We start from the raw sequence: 16,561 nt of genomic DNA on the forward strand, positions 1-16,561 counted from the left end.
ACTGACAATGCTGGAAGACAGCCTGCAAAGTGACAAATCCAGGGTCATACCAGCCTGAATCTGCTGGAGTTCCAAAGTCCTGGCCAAGATTTCACTTGGCTCCATTCAACAGCTATGAATTGTGAAGAGATGTATTTTGCTGCAAGGTTATAGCTGATGGAGTTTTTTTCACCAGGAACATAATTGAGTACCTCCCAAAATACCAAGTTAGGGATTGCCACTACAAAAAGGAAAGAATTAGAAAAAAATATTGTTTATCACCCCTTGTTAATATGAAAAGCAATGATAAACTTCTTATACTGGCGATGGAAGTATCTTCAGATGAAAGACTATTGTTCCTTTAAAATTAATCAGTAGTGAGGAAAACACTCATTTTCTGACAAACTGTGTGGCATGTTAAAATAGAGACAAGGAAGAAGCTCTCTTCTTCCTGCAGTAGCTCATACCACCAATAAATAAATAAATAAATAAATAATCTGTTTAAATCCAATCTCAGAAGGACTGTTTCTAATCCATTTAGGGTAAGAGAATGATTTGTGCTGAGCAATCTTCAACCAGCAGCTGTTCTTATTTCTCAGAGGAATCCAGTTGCTTCACAAGAAATTATTATTTGAAACAATCCCCCGGGGGGTGTTCAGGAACCAGACTGAAGCCTCTACACCATGTGGAGCATAGGCAGATTTGAGTCCTAGTAACAGCTCTGGAAATGTTTTTCAAATAGTTGTTCACTTAAAAAAAATGGTTTCCTTTTCTTTGCAATTAAAACAGATAGGTGTTTAAAGAAAACCTGAAAAGGGTAGCTACTCTGGAAAGGAATTATATATTACACTGAAGTAAAATTACTGCTGATGGGTCACATCAACCCTTAGGCCTCTGTTCTGGAACATAGTAAACACTCAAGAGTGTTTATGTAATGCATTCATGCTGTACAAGTGAATAAATGGCCCACTAAATGAATAAAAATAGTGATGGTCATTTTCTACCATGACTCTTATTGAGTGGATTAGTTCTACTGTTATGGTTTAGAAGTGGTGTCCCCCAAAATCCCACATGTAAGACAATGCAACAAGGTTCAAAGGAGAAATGATTGGGTTGTGAGAATCTTGACCCAATCAGTAAATTAATCCTCTGATAGGTATTAACTAAGTGATAACTGAAGTGGTAGGGTGTGGCTGGAGGAGGTAAAAATTGGGGCATGGCTTGGGGGTATATATTTGTATCTGGCAAATGTAGACCTCTCTGTCTGCTTCCTGATCATGATGTAAGCTGCTTCCCTCTGCCACACCCCTCTGCCATGATGTTTTGCCTCACCTCAAGCCCCAAGGAATGGAACCAGCCTTCTATGGACTAAGACCTCTGAAACCATGTGTCCTCTAATAAACTTTTCCTCCCCTACAATTGTTCTGGTTGGGTCATTTTAGTCACAGCAGTGAAAAAAAGCTGACTAAAACACCCAGATTATCATAATTAAAAGAAAAAAAAAGAACTCACTATCATAAGTAACATCCAGATTTATAGTAATTAAGTAATTAAAATGAATTTTTTCCTAAATTTTCTATAACTTCCAAATATTCTAACCATAATGTGCTAAAGTATACATATTCATAAGTGTTTTGTTGGGCACAAGCCTCTGACCAAAAAACACTGAATATGACTATAAAGTTTGTCATGATCCTTTTATTTTTCAATACCAGAAGAAGACCAACTGCACAGACCTTGATGACTAATGAAAACACTGTGCTACCTTCAGGACCTGGAGGATGCTTGACAGATTTGCAGGAGATTTTCACACTGCACTGGCCTCTCCACTAGCTTCCAGGAGTGTCGCTTCAATACCTTGTAATGCCGTTACTGTCATTCCCAAACAAGCTCAGAAATATGTACTGAGAAATGAAATTTTCTTCAGACATTCTTTCACCTAAGCCCTCCAACTCTGAAAGACAGAAAGCTCTATTAAACAAGTGAATTTTGTCTTAAAGGCACATAAAAAGTTATTGACATGAGGTTTCAAGTATCTCATGGTAAGCAATACTTAAGGAATGACTTTTTAAAAATAAAAACATTACTGATTGTATGTGCAATTTGAAGAAAATGAAAATGCTTTCCATGTAACCCCTTAAGCATTCTTTCATTTTTCAAGGTGCCTAATCCTTTAAGTAATCTGATTACTTCTTAATACCAACAAGGATTGCTTATAATTACTTACCTCAAAATTCCCATCTCAAGCTTTCAAAAATAAAGTATGTCTCTGAGACTTATGTAGGCAACAATATTCATAAGGTACAGGAACTTTAATCCCAAATCACATCTATGCAAAACTGCTCTTAACAGGAAAATCAAATGGCCAAGGCAATAGGCAGCAGAAGTTTCCATTGTTGATACACTTTTCTCTCTTATGATTCAAAAATGAAGGGATGCTCCCAAAGAGTATTTCACACTGCATCAGAAATAGCTCCTTTCTATCATTCATGGACCAGATCTTAGCATAAAATCACATAAACCAGGGTAACAAGAAAAATTTGTCAACCAGGCTGAGTAGATGCAGATACTCACTGTTCTCTGGTCAAGTGGTTAATTTTCCCTCAACAGGTCTCTAGTTGGCTTCAGCCTGAGGGGAAGATGCTGGAACGCTTTAGGACACCGTGGATGCTTTTACCTGCAGCTGTGCCTACCTAAGCAAAATGAATTGACTAATTGAAGCAATTACCTGGCAATTCAAGCCCAAACACCTTCCCATGAGGAAGCAATGAGGATAATTTGGAGTTTTTGCCAAATTAGTCAAGCTGAGTTCTTTCTCTGCATAGATTTTAAGATTGAGTTAAAGTGTAGCACTTCCATGCTTGAGGATTACAGATCAGAGTCCACCTGGGTTTGCACTGACCTGTGAAAATGTTTGTGTATGTTAACAGTAGGAAGATATAGGTGGGTAGTTCTAATATTTTAACAAGTATCAGAATAGGAATTGTTGAAATGCAAATTGCTGGGCTATACTCCATAATCTGACTTAGTAAGTATGGCCTGGGGCTTAGGAATTTGCATTTCTAACAAGTTCCCAATTGATGAAGATGCTACTTACTAGTTTAGGGCCTACATTTTGAGAACCACTGATTTAGGTTTCTCAGAAAACTTAAAACATATAAGACTTCTAACAGTAAGACAATTCTCTTTCATCTCTTGAAAACCTGAACAAATAAGGTTGGTTGTATTTATTCAGTCAACAAGCAAACATTTTATTTGGACCTGCCATGTGATGCTCATCTTCATGATTCAGAGATAAAAGGCCATTTTCCAGTCTGATGGAGACACACACACAAAAACAGATGAAGAGGAGGAGGAGACAATGTAAAATGTGATATCACAGAAGTGAAGTAGAACACAAAATCTCCACCCAGACTGGTGATCATTAGTAAAATTCCAGGCTGGGTTTGGGGGTAGGGGTAGAAAAGAACTGAAAGTAAAGGTGCTAAGGTTGCAAAGCTTGTTGACCTTGGTAAGAGTCCTTGTTACTTGGTCCAGAATTTCCTAATGTCAAGAACAATATATACCACAAAGCTGTCCAACCCTGGCCACTCTGTACATAATGGGTTGCAATGTATGAATGAATTGATGTCAATGCTTAATAAATACTGTATAATGACCCCCCAATGGAAAATGTACTGAGAGCAGTAGCCTGAATCAAATTGACTCCTAAATCAGAGCCAGAGGAAAAATAAAGTTTAATTAGCACAAATCTGGTTTGAATTTGGACTGGTAGATTTTTAAATGAAAAAAAACTGTGTCTTATTATCAACTCTTCTCTGAACCTGCTACTTCCTCATAATCTGTAGTTTTTTCACCTTACAAAAAACTCACATATATTTATTAACTAATTTCTTGCAGGTTATCAGATATGAAAATAGATGATGTTTCTCTAGGTTTTTTTTTTTTTTTGGTAGGGGGGTTGGTGGTGGTTGGTTTTTGTTCTTGTTTTTGTTTTTTGGCAACATGGCCACAGGCAGCAAGGTACTTGTTCACAGTGACATTTTCCTTATGCAAATAGTTTGATGAAGTTCACTTTTGAAAAATTACATTGACATTTATGGGCTAACATTTGGCCTGGCAAAATAAAATGGGTCTTAATTTATTAAGAAAAAAAACTCCAAAAATAAGTATAAATAGCCCTTTTCATCAATTCAAAAATGCAAAGGATATCTATGTTCCTTGGGGCAATATTACAACATTTATTTTTAATAATACTTTGCTGATTCAATTAAAATCAGATTAAAAAATCAATTGTTCTAATTTGTTCACCAACATTTGGGAAAGGCTTTTTCACTCTGTTTGGTTTTGGAGATCCCTATTTTAGTTGTATTTCTTTATAGCTTCTGCATCAGCCAATGAGTGAGGTAGAAAATAAGTATTTCTTTCTTTTATCAATTAGACAAATCTTCATTCTTTGCCTACAGTATTTTAGTAGTTGCACTTAGTGAAGTAACCAGGGACTGAAGTCAAAGCAGCTATGACCTGGCCAAATCAACAGAAGTGAGAGATAAAACCCAACTTTAAGATTATATGAAACCTCTAATTAATTATTCTCTTACTTTTAAATTACATGGCAACTTTCCCTTTGATTAGTAAAAAAAAAAAAAAAAAAAAAAAAAACCTTAATTTGCAAACAACTCATGTTGCAAAATCTGTAAGCAGATTTTTTGAAACCTAAATAAATGCTTTTCCTACATAAATATGTTATAAATGGTGGTCTAAGTAGAATACCCCGCATAAGCATATTTCATTCATAGTACAACTTTTGTATATAGGGACAAACAGTAAGGACCCATAACTTATAAATAAATTTTAAATCTGATTTGGAGTGGCTGGTTTGGTGGTGTACACCTGTAATCTCAGCATCTTGGGAGGATGAGGCAGGAGGACTGCAAGTTCAAAGCTAGCCTCAGTAACAGTGAGACACTAAGCAACTCAGTGAGACTCTGTCTCTAAATAAAATACAAAATAGGGCTGGGGATGTGCCTCAGAGGTAAAGTGCCCTTGAGTTCAATCTCTGATAACACACACACACACACACACACACACAAAAAAAAAAAAAAAAAGCTGATTTGGAATGAAAACTTTAAAATTTCAACCTTAAGATATTTGAGGAAAAACAAGTTTAATTAGAGGTCAAGAAGGTACATAAAAATTTTGTTGAAAATAATGAAGTCTGAATGAAACTTTCCATACCTTGGTACCAAATAACATTTGTCCTTTTGTTTGTAATATTATGTGAAAACATAAAACATGAGCAGCACTTAATAAATTTCATTCTTATCAGTCACCGTTAGTGTTGAATTTTAGTTTATAAATAAAGCACAGTGGAAAAGAATGAAATGACCCCACCAGTGGCGTGACAGTAGGGATGGGAACTCAACAAGCAGGTGAAATAACCTATTTTTAGCATTGTTTTTAGCTCACTGTTGCACTTTTAATATCTTCTTGATAAAAGGTGGCTTCTACACTGGCCCAGGTCCAAGAAGATACATATCTCATCTGTTTTTCCTATTATATTTCCAACACTCAAACAGATAGCCAAGTACATAACAGTTCAAAAATGATGTGGAATAAATGGTGGGTGAATGAATAAGTGGATGGATGAACAAAAGAAGGACAAGAATTGTAGATGTATTTAAAATAAATGTCGGAAATTACGAGTTAACATTTACTAGCCAAAGAAAAGGGAGAAAGAAAACAAAGGTGGGGATATACAAAGGAATACCTCATAGGAGATAGATAATAAGAAATTTACTTGGTTAAAATCAAGTTATTAGAAGTGTTTTAAGTTTGGCTGCTTTTTCAAAATAAGAGGGATTGCAGTTGTTAACTTAGGAGAGGTAAATGACATGTGCAAGTAAAATGAGTGGCACTTGCTGGGAGGAGAAGTCTTCACAACATGAAGGCACCGGGCTAGATGGCAGCACTATCTGTAGAGAATTTAAAAGGCAGTCTATGTTTTAGTACTACTACTGTGTTGTTCAATGTTCTCTAGAAGATCAGAACCAACAGGGTGTGTGTGTGTGTTTTCCAAAAAGAGGTGGCTTATTAGATTGGCTTACAGAACCAGAAGCTGTATAGACACACATGACCATCTGCAGGCTAAAGAGCTCGAGGAACCAGAAGCTGCTCAGTCCAAAAAGATCAAGCCTCTTACCAAGAGGGGTCAAAGATGTGCCCCAAAGCCTGTACACTCCCTAGAGAGTCACTGGGCGGAGTCCACTTTGGAAAAGTGAAGGAGCTGAAACTGATGTCTCAGGCAATTGCAGCAGCAATTAAGAACCCCCATAAAGAAGAATTGAGCTTGCATCTGCTGCTGCTTCCATGTTCTTCCAACTTTCTTGTTCTATCCAGACTGTGCTGTCCACACTTAGGGTGGGTCTCTGCTTCAGTTGGCTGTTTCACAAGCCAATTGTCCTAGAAACACCCTAATGGAGATACCCAGAAGCCTCTTAATTTTAGGCATGTCTTAATCCAATCAATTTGACAATTCAGATTAACCATCCCAACTACCTACCTGCAACAACAACAACAAAAAAACATCAGTGATAAAATATTTCTCTATAACAAGATCTTTTTTTTTTTTTGGTTTACATTTTTAAAATATCCTGCAGTTACTCTTGAGTTTTAATTATGAACTCTAAATTAGCACTTTAATTACATACCCTTTCATAAATCTTCTAGTCTTAAGTGGAAGTTAATTTAGAGAACTTCCAATTGTATGCTGGATCCTCAATACAGGTGATCTGAGCTACACATATTTAAGAGTCAGTGCTTCAGAGAATTATCTAAGTTTATTTCAAGTACAGTTTGTGCCTCCAACCACATAATACTAGATAATCTGTTCAAACAGCAGATTTGCAAAAGCAGTGCTAGCACTGTAAAAGAAAATTTGCAGAAATAGATTGTGGGTTCCAGACACAATTTTCTCATACAGAAAACTTTCCTTAACCTGGGTTCTGTGGAAGGACTTTGTAGGGACTAAAAAACTACTTAAATAGAATGCAAATATATATGTATATGTATTCTTTTTCAAAAAACAAAATCACAAAAGAATTTATCGAAAATTTTATAAAATAATATGAAAGAACATTGAGGAAGACTTAAAATGCAGAAATAAACTATCTTTTTAAGTTTGAAAATATTTTTAATCAACTCTACTGAGGTACATCTTGTATGTAATGAAATGCACATGTTTTATGTATACAATTAACTAACAGATGTATATATTTACTTTTAAGTTGATTATCCCAGGTATTTTCTCACAGTGATGGAAAATTGACCAAGCATTTAGTAATATCTTGTTATAGTTTTAATTTGTGTTATCCTTAAAGTTAATGATGTTGAGCATCTTTTCATGTAAGTTTTATAAATTACTATATCTTTTTTTATGTTTGTATGAGTACCTTGCACATTCTTCTTAGTATATATTTTTATTACTGAGTTGAAGGAGCTCTTTATGTAATCTGAATTACATAAAGATAATACATAATTTTATTGTGAGCTTTTTAAATTTTTTAATGTTGTATTTTTAGGAGCATGAGTTTAATTTTGAAAGAATATAACACTATTTTTATGTGGTTAGAGATTTTATGCTTTCCCAGTAATATAAAGATATTCTTCTATGCTTTCTTTTTTAAAATTTATGTGAATATTTATTTATTTACTATTTTATTATTAAATTATTTATTTATTCTAATTTGTTATACATGATGGCAGAATGCAATTCATCTCATTATACATATAGAGCACAATTTTTCAAGTCACTGATTGTGCACAAAGTATTTTCACACCATTCCTGTCTTCATACATGTACTTAGGGTAATGATGTCCAACTCATTCCACCATCTTTCCTATCCTTTTGCTCCCTTCTTTCTCCTCTCTCCCCTTACTCCCTTTTGCCCTACCTAAAGTTCCTCCATTCCTCTCATGCTGCACCCTCATGGCCATTATGAGTCAGCATCTCATATCAAAGAAAACATTCTGCCTTTGTTTGAGGGGGGGATTGGCTTACTTCACTTAGCATTATATTCTCCAACTCCATCCATTTACCTGCAAATGCCATGGTTTTATTCTCTTTTAATGTTGAGTAATGTTCCATTGTGTATATATACCAAAGTGTCCCTATCCATTCATCTACTGAAGGGCATCTGGGTTAGTTTCACAATTTAGCTATTGTGAATTGTGCTGCTATAAACATTGATATGGCTGTGTCCCTGTAGTATTCTTTCAGGGAATGTACTGGGAAAAGAGAACTACCAAATTATGCTATATCCATGTAGGAATATACCAGGAAGAATCCCAATTATATATGTAGTTATAATGCACTTATTAAAATAATAATAACAGAAGGCAAATCAGCACAGCAAGCCAATAAGGATGAGAAAGGAGTGGAGTGAAAGGGAAAGTACTAGGAAATGAGATCAATCAAATTATGCTATGTGCACATTAAAAAATGGCATAATTAATCCCACCATTATGTATAATAATGCATCAATTAAAATAAATCAAAAGGAAGTTCTATAAGTTAAATCAAAGGCATATCTGACCCCAAACACTTGAAGAAGCTCTGGGATAGAGCATATCCAGCATCTCTTCTATATACTATAACTATTTGGATTTATAATACATAGAGTCAAGTGAGGAAACTATTCTGTAAAAATATTTCTGGGTTAATATTATATATGTATAGTAAGTTTACTATGTGTGCCATTTCTAATTATAAAACATAATTTTACAGCAGTGAATTTGAAGTCTAAAGAAGTTCATTTGTAAGTTAAGAGCAAAAAGGAGGTAAATGATTGTTTCTATCCACAATTGGTCCCTTTATGTAAATGCTATGATGTAATAATAGTGAATATCTAGAACATCATCATTTTAAAAGTTTGACTTGTAGTATCTTTGATTGAATCCTTCCAGGGAAGAAAATTCTACTACCTTCCTAAATAGCCTACTATTGTAACAAATTGTTCCTTAAAGGAAACCAACCATTTGTGAATGTTTATGGAAGGCTAACAACAGGGTAGGCATTGCCTCAAATGTCACACTGGGCAAGTTCCTCCTGATAATCAATCTTATGAACACAGCAATGAACTAAATAGGTTTAATATAAACAGATGTTTATTGGACAGAATTGACCTCAAAGAGAAGCATTATATAATATATATATATGTATATATGAGCACATACACAAAAAGGAGAGTATATATATATATATATATATAAATTCTTCTTTGTGATGAAATATATGTATATAATTAATAATAATGTAATTTATATATATATATATATATATATATATATATATACACACATATATGTGTGTCTGTGTGTGTATTATCCTCACAGGATATTTTGAAATATCACTTGATTATTGCTTAATGTAAATGTTCAGGATTGATGGTGGATGTTTTAGCCTGGGATTGCCAGAAAGCAGAATGAGAATTTACTGAAAATATTTTACTGGGGAGTGACATCCCAGAGAGCATATAAAGACAGAGGAAGAGAACCAGGAAAGGATAGAGAACCAGGGAAGATGTGCTATGCAGCAGGCCACTGCTTCAAAAGAACGGCTACTTCATTCAGCAAGGCCATCTGCAAACTGTATGTCATAGGTCAGGATCCTTCACTTCAGGATGGAGAGCAGAGCATGTATCCATAGTTTCCCATCTGCCATTGTGCAAAAAATTTACCACAAAGTATCTAATCTTTCACACCTTTAGGTTTCAGTTTATAGTGAATTTTCAACCAAAAATACCTTGGGTGGGAAGTGAACTGCCAAAGCAGCCCAGGGCAAAGCACCGTCAGATTGTATCTATGTGAAGCTGGTCAGAGCCAACAGAGAAATGTTTGCCTCTGCAAAAGGGACAGAAAAAGCCCAGGGGATTTGAAGTGAAGCACAGGAGGTGTGATACAGGCCACTAACATGATTTTATTATAGTTTTCAGATTTTTGGGGGGAGGGGGCTTCCTTTCCAGTGAAGACTTCAATATATCTACCTTAGATTCTCAAGTTTTCATTTGTTCTTTCTTTGAATATTTACAAATATACATTGAGTGTGCCAGGCTTTGTGAAAGGAGCTGGGGGTAAAAATGGAGTATGATAAACAAATTCTCTGCTGTCATAAAGCTCCCTATTTGATCAACTCTGTGCTTTCAACAGTACTTGCACATAGTAGGTTATTTTTGAAAGAAATGAAACAATATCCTAATATTATGGGGAGTATTAGCACAATGAGTATTAAGTATTATGCAAATTTGAAATGACCAGAGGGATGCCCTACCAGATAAATCACTTTATGATCCTTGCAGTCAGTCTTACCTACCAGCTGTAATGGCTTATTTCTGCACTGGGAGTACAGACTGTTTACTTTATTATCTATGAGCTGCCTAGAGAAAGGGAGGCTGAAATTTAGACAGATTTCTGTACTTATTGGTAAGATGTCTTTGAGGCATAAGAGAACATTTGGAGAAACTGAAATCCAGGAGCCTTACCAAATAGCAGTGGCCACTCCTCCACTCACCTGGCAGACTTCCCAGGCAGAAGGTGGAAGACGCCCTGTCTCACTGCCAGCACTCCTTCCATGAGCATCCCAGTGGCCAAACAACTACCAGCTGACTCTTCCCAAAGTGCCTGATTTCAGGAGCCAACTCCTTCCAGCACTTCCACAGAAGCACTTGGGTGGGAAATACATTGATTCATTAAAATCTTTGATGCAAAGTTAGCTGTGTTTTGTTGGTCACAAGGAAAATGCCATGTCAGGGACATATTTATATGGCAATAAACTTTTAATGCCCTAGAAAGCAGATGAATTATAATAAAATCAGAATACAATTAGACAGCCGACATTTTAGAGTGCAGGTAAATTTTCTTTGCCCTATACGTGGTTTTCTTCAGCCCAGATCCATCTTCTGGCCTTCTGACAATGAAACCCTTGGTAACATCATGCTTATTGCTTCTGAATTAGCTGATGTATGGGGTGCTGACACTATTCCTTAATATTCCCATTAAACTCTCAGGGAAGAGGGATCAGAGCATGCCATGTGCTTTATGGGGGCAGTCAAGGCTGCTGGCTGCTGGAGTCTTTCAAGGGGCACTCCCCACTCTCCAGGAGCCTGGAGAGCCTTTGTGTAGCTGCTATGAAAACAAGTCCCAGGCCTAGAGGTTAAAGACCAGAAAGGTAAACTTAGTGGGCTGTTCAAAGGGCTTGATCTAGTGACTAAGCACATAGTCCTTCAGTAGTAAACCCTACCTCACTCCCCAAAGAGAGTTTCCTGGTTCAAAAAGAAAGTTTTCCTCTGAGAAAGAGATCTGCAAGCCTGGCCCTCCCCTGGAGCCAACTGTGCTGGGAAGAAACTATCTGAAACAGGCAACTCATGGGTTTACAGGCTTGCATTAGAGACAGATGTGAGGGGTGTGTGTGTGTGTGTGTGTGTGTGTGTGTGTGTGTGTGTGTTATGTGTGTGTAGTGGGGTGGGTGAGAATGGCAAGTGGGTAGTGTTAGACTTGCCTACTACAAGGGGAAGAAAGGAAAAAGTGCAAGAACACACATTGTGGGGGATGAATGTGTCCTCCTCCACAGCAGCATGGGATGACGACTGCTTTGGTGGGTAGTATGGCCAGGGAGTGTGAATATGGCAGAAGTTATTGGAACAGGAGGACTTATAGTTGGAATTGCAAATCATGAAGCCCCAAATCACTCACTCATCCCCTCCACATCTCCACAGTATCGTCTCTCTATTCACACAATCAATGTTTTAAGAAAACTTGGGGTCAAAGGAGAACATAATCCCATATGTCGCTAGTTTAACTCCCTCCTCTACAAGGTAATAGACGACCCCCAGGTTCTAAAACCATGTGGAAGCCTGTCTGTAAAGAACAGTTTTGTAAAGAGAAACTGCATTTTTTGATGGTATAGTCTTCATTCTACCAACTAGCTTTGAGGCCAAAGGTAACCAATTTTAATCTCGCTTTGCCTCAGTTTCCTCGTCTGCCCTAGAGGAGTAATGTGCAATATCCAATCTCTCTCTCTCTCTCTCTCTCTCTCTCTCTCTCTCTCTCTCTCTCTCTCTCTCTCTCATATCTATCTATAGGGCTGGGAGGGGGGAGAGGGGTCAGACGAGGTGCTGTATGATCTCTCTGAAGCGGGCACCATGCTCTTCCCGCAGGAAACCACGTTTGCGTTATCCTCAAGCCCAGAAAGAGGGGTGGAGGAAAACTGAAGCTCTAAAATTAGTCCGGCTTCCAGACCCGACGCCGGGAGCGCCCTCCAGCTTGCCGCGTCTCCCCCGCAACCCCCCTCCGCTCGCCCCTCTTCCGCGCGCCACGCTCGGAGATCACTAGTCATCCCCGACGCGGATGCTTCTCTCCCCCTCGCCCCTTTCGCTCGCGGTTTGGGAGGAGGAGGTAGCGAGCGAGAAGAGACAGGGGGAGACCAATGTGGGGCTTGGCGGTGCGTTGGCGTGGGCTGTGATGGGGAACCCTGAACAGCTACGCAGAGAGCAGTAGCGGCGGCGGCCGCAGCTCAGAGCAGACACGAGAGCCGACGCTACTCCCGGCAGGCTGCGCTGTGATCGGGGCTGCGGATTGGGATCTCGAGCCCCAGTCTCTCTCCTCCCGCTGCCATTCTCTTCCCGGCTCCCCTCCTCCGACTGCAAACCCGCGGCAGTGTCGGCAGCGTCCCGAGCGCCAAGCGCCGAGCGCCTCCGCTCGCTCTGTGCCCCAGTCCCTGCGAGCGCGCGGCGGGCACTGCGGCGGCAGCGGTTGGGTGTCCGGCTCGCCCTAATCAAGAGCACTTGCAAAGAAAGACCACGGGGAAAGCGCCTGGTGGAACGGTGGATCGCCAGCGGTGGCAAGGGTGCGTGGAGATTTTAGCGTGTTTGTTTGACTGCCTGGGGCACTGGCTGGAGCGCTCCTTTTGGAGCACAGCCCCAGCTGCTGGGTGCAAATGGGCTCTGAGGTGGACGCGGGGAAGCAAAAGCCGGCAGAGCGCGTGGGGGAAACTTTTCACCTTGTAAAGTTCCTGCCTAGGCAGCCCAAAGCCATGGTCACCGCAGATGCGAGTAGGAAAGAGGAGGCTCGGCCCTGAGGCTGGATCCGGCAGGTTAGCAAGGAGAGTTGGCCCAGGGTGGGTATAAGGATTTAGGGAGAGGGTGAGAAGGGCCTTCCAGATCGGTGCACCCATCTCTGAACAGCCATCTCCAGCCCCGGCTGCCCGCCTGCAGGTGGATGAGAAGATGTAGTCAGCAAGGTTCTTTGGTAGCTGGTGCTTGCTGAGCGCAGTGGGAATAAGATGCCAATGCACTCACTTAAGGGACCTGGAGGCTCAAGTCGGGTCCTTGGTAGAGGAGACACCTTGCAGATTAGATCCCCGCCTTTACTTTAACTAGATAGGGTTGCGGGTTACCAGACAGCCTGGAGATCCACTCCCTGTGTCTGAGTCTGGCTTGCAGAGTTCGTGGGCATAGTGAGATGTACTGAATGGCAGCGGCCTTTGAACTGGGGGAGACAGCCTTTGCAGAGTAGACAGGAGGGGAGACAGTTTCTATAATTCGGATAGGGAGAGGAAAACGGAATGCTTTGGGAAAGTGCAGGATTTTTTGGCGGGCGTATGGTTAAGCCGGCTTGTCTTCCAAAAGAGAATAGTGCAGATCTGATCATACTGGGAATGCGGAGCAGACTTCTCCGGAGTAGGTGTGGGAACCTGAAGGCTCACCAGTTAAGCGCTCACCCTTCAGGTGCAGAGTATACCCTCTTTGGAAGCGGCTAATGTGTGTGCAGGACTGGTGTGGGGATCTGAACGACGCGGGCGGGAAGGCAGCAGAGGTGGCCTGGACCGCTTTCTCTCGGCGTTTGGTGAGTGAAAGGATTCGGCCAGTGGGGGTCGCTGAGCTAAAGTGCATCTGGCCCCTGGGTTTGCGCGTGGTGGCGAGCCCGGATATTTTTAGCAGTGCTATGGTCTGTCTTTCCCCCTCCTCTTTCGTTCTGACTTTTGTCGTGTATGATTTCTGAAATGGAGAGATATTGGCGATGATTAGACTTAACAGAAAGCAACTTTTCACTTTTCGCCCTCCCACACTCATGGGCGGGGTCGCGCCTGGGGCAAGAACGAGGTGGTGGTAGGAGTTTGGCCGCGAGCTTAGGACCTCTAGGGTTGCGGGAGATGAGAAGAAAGGCTACCGCTCCTGGTGTGTGTGTGTGTGTGTGTGTGTGTGTGTGTGTGTGTAGGCGCGCGCACGCCGGCGGTGGCATCCTGAGGCTGCAGCGAGGTGTGATGGTGTGTTAATGGGGACAAACAAGGGTTTGGGAGAAGAGTGTTCTCTGTATGGATGTAAAAAGATGAAGAGGCTGCGGAGAAGAGAAGGTCGCCATAGGGGACTAGGAGAGGCAGCCACGAGGGAGAGGAGCCAGCGGGTCGCAGCGTGGAGACCAGTGGCCTTCACATTCTGAGCCTGGCAGACTCGTTCCTCCAGGGCTGGAGCTTCATTTCATCGCTGCCCGCGCACGCTGACTGGGACTCCACTTAGGGCTTTCGGCGAACCTGCCGCAGTCGCCGCCGGAGGGAGGGACGCGGGACAGAGCTAAAGACTGAAGAGTCTTTTCTCCGGTTCCCTCCTCCCCGCCCCCAGACTCAGGCGCGTTTGTTCCCAAGTTGGATCCCACTGCCATTTACAAGTGTCAGACAAACCCGCGCTAACCTCCCCCACTCGCTCAGGCCCAGCCAGATGGGGGAGGGCGCGCCTGGAGAGGGGACCGAGCTCTCGGCAAGGCACTTAGCTACAGGCGACGCTCCCACCCGGGGTTTGAGCGGTTTGGGTTCCTATTTGTTGGTCCTTGGTGTTTAAAGATGTACATAACACAGCGGAACCACTCCTGGACACTTGTATTGCACCGCTTTTCTCTTCCTGGCCTCCGACATATTAATTTTCTGGCCCCGATGCTTGTCTGTTTCAAAGACTAGTCCCGGTGTAGGGAGGAAGGGGGCGGGGAAGCTTGCCGACCAGTTCATCTTAGTGGATTTGTGCTCCTGGCTTTGTTGCTAGGATTACATTCTCTGATTGCACCCGGGCCGAGTTAAAATAAATGCAGAGAGGCTGAGAACCTCCATAAAGACTGCAGATGACTTTGCTTTGATTCAGAAGGCAAATTCAGGTAGTGAATAGGGCTAGCCTTCCATCTGGGAATTGAGCACCAAGATACCCACATCTCAGTGTGAATCAAAGAGAGCCCAAATTTCGTCTCCAGTGGCAGGCATGGAACTTCTCTTCACCTTATCGGATGGGGACGCTCAAATGAGGTTCTAGTGTGACGTGGAGATTTGAATCTAATCAGAAAAGAAAAAGAGAGGATGGAGGAGAGAGAAGGGAGAGGAGATTAAAAGATTGAGATGCTGCACAATTCTAGAAATTGCATAGAACCAATTGCTTCTACTTTTTTTTCTTTTTTAATTCCTAAATTGGTGCAGTTGAACGGTGAGAGAATAAAGAACAGCCAAGAAAACAAGGGCGCCAGGAGACAAAGACCAAAAATATGCGTAATAACCAACTGTTTGATGTCCTTTTTATCTAATAGATTTGGAGTGGGAGTGAGAGAAGGTTTTTTGTTTTGTTTTTTAACAATTTACAAGGAGGAAAAAAAAAGTTGTCTCTTCGAATTAAACCGAATGCTGCTATTCAATCATGAATCCCTGTTGTTGCTATTTTGGAACTTGGACAATGGATGATGCTGGAGCCAGGTTCTATGCACACTGCACTGGGATGAGAAAGTTCCCAGAACTGTCCAGTTATAATGTCTTCATATCTGAACCACACAGAGAACTCCACATGAAAGGCAGTTGGCTCAGAGATCAGAAATTGGTCAGCTGCTGGGCTTGCTCCATTTCTTTTCCTAGCAGGATTTTCACAGCCAGTGATAGTTGACCAGAAATTGACTCTCAACCTTTTTTTTTTTTTCTTCTTCTTCTTCTTTCTTTCATTTTTTTTTTATTTTGGTTCCTGGCAATCAATCATTCTGGGGATTTTTAAATAATCAGGACCAAGTCTGTCTGTTAACTAGCGATTACACTTGTGCTGAGCTACAGGAAGGAAGGAAGGAAGGAAGGAAGGAAGGAAGGAAGGAAGGAAGGAAGGAAGGGAGGGAGGGAGGGAAATGAGAAGCAATAAACAGACTGGATGCCCACTGGCCTGTACATGATGTGATTGTTTTGTTAGCCCAAAGCTTTTTGTAAAGCAGGGCCTCATATGGCTGCTCTAGTAAGAATAGTTTGGTGCATCAGGTTATGTTATTTTCTGCTTTCTTCTCATGCTGCAGAAAAACCTGCTCTCATCTGGCTGATGACTTATATCAAATAGAAAAAAAGTAGGCAATTACCATTAAGGAGAGGGTATTCATTCATTTCTAGTGAGTATGAAGAGCGCCCTCCATAGTGGTTGTGTTGTTATGTTAATGGCTCATATCCCCCCCCACACACACACAAAACAAACAAACAAACAAACAATCACTGTGGCTTTATCTTACCCTTAAAATTTGTGGAGTTGGG

The 16,561-nt window shown here is 40.9% G+C and overlaps 1 protein-coding gene across 3 annotated transcripts in view; it reads left to right on the forward strand.

Annotated features, from left to right (window-relative positions):
- Positions 1 to 12,268: 12,268 nt before the first annotated feature.
- The window catches only part of Fat3 (FAT atypical cadherin 3), a 600,104-nt gene continuing 595,811 nt past the window's right edge, over positions 12,269 to 16,561 (forward strand). For 2 of the 3 annotated variants that reach the window (XM_078046859.1, XM_021734487.3), the window contains exon 1: positions 12,269 to 12,880. The gene's annotated coding sequence lies outside the window, so the exon portion shown is untranslated. Of the gene's footprint in view, positions 12,881 to 13,341; positions 13,879 to 16,561 lie in introns of those variants that run through there. The other variant, XM_040285086.2, reaches the window with a different exon arrangement.

The sequence above is a fragment of the Ictidomys tridecemlineatus genome, chromosome 4, assembly GCF_052094955.1.
Source record: "Ictidomys tridecemlineatus isolate mIctTri1 chromosome 4, mIctTri1.hap1, whole genome shotgun sequence".
In the NCBI taxonomy this organism is placed as follows: domain Eukaryota; kingdom Metazoa; phylum Chordata; class Mammalia; order Rodentia; family Sciuridae; genus Ictidomys; species Ictidomys tridecemlineatus.